General features: G+C 50.1%; 1 long non-coding RNA gene across 3 annotated transcripts in view; it reads right to left on the bottom strand.

Moving 5' to 3' along the window:
* The window catches only part of LOC147817911 (uncharacterized), an 11,206-nt gene that overhangs the window by 4,790 nt on the left and 5,718 nt on the right, over positions 1-698 (bottom strand). The gene's annotated exons all lie outside the window — the stretch shown is intronic.

Here is a 698-nt window from a genome sequence, read left to right as displayed (position 1 = left end):
GAAGCTGTAGCTGTAGGAAAAGAAAAACCAATACAGAAAATATATCCTACACTGCCTCAAGAAAACACACCCCGACACAAAGACTCACAAACACGTCAAATAAGCACCAGAGCAGGAGGTAACCAGTACGGGTGGTCAAAAACTGTGGGAAAGGCGCTTTCCCCGGCGGCTCCTGCTCCATCAACCACTGACTCGTCAACTAGCGGTGCTGAAGCTTATCCCCATGATCCGAGTGGCAAACCCCGATAATGAAGGGGATGAGCCCCCCCCCCCACACACACACACCATTTTGGTGTACAGAACATGGACCGTGGAGGATGTTAAAATAAGCAGCAGAAGGAATCATTTCACACAAGGAGGATATAACTCAGTTTATCCAGGAAACGGAAAGCTTGAGGAGATCGTATCATCTTAATGGACAGGAAGTGCAGCAAGTGTGGACGGCAGCTTTCAAAACCGACCGGCACCACGTGTGCGGGGACTGGAGCCCGTTAGACGGAGCGGTCCCGCCAGCCGTCTTCTCAACAGGACACGAGCACTAGAGCAAACTACACACAAATAGGGAAAGTCAGACAGGGAGATGGGGAGTCTTTTGAAGACTATAAAGTCAGAATGACAAAAGCCTTCAAAATGCACAGTGGTTTGGAGCTTTCCGCCGACAACTACAAAACACCATCCGTGCGGGGTCCAGAGACATC

The sequence above is a fragment of the Seriola lalandi genome, unplaced genomic scaffold (assembly GCF_002814215.2).
Source record: "Seriola lalandi dorsalis isolate HSWRI2012SDOR001 ecotype SW California unplaced genomic scaffold, Sedor1 jcf7180002054850, whole genome shotgun sequence".
Classification (NCBI taxonomy): Eukaryota; Metazoa; Chordata; class Actinopteri; order Carangiformes; family Carangidae; genus Seriola; species Seriola lalandi.
This window is presented reverse-complemented; position numbering and strand designations above follow the sequence as displayed.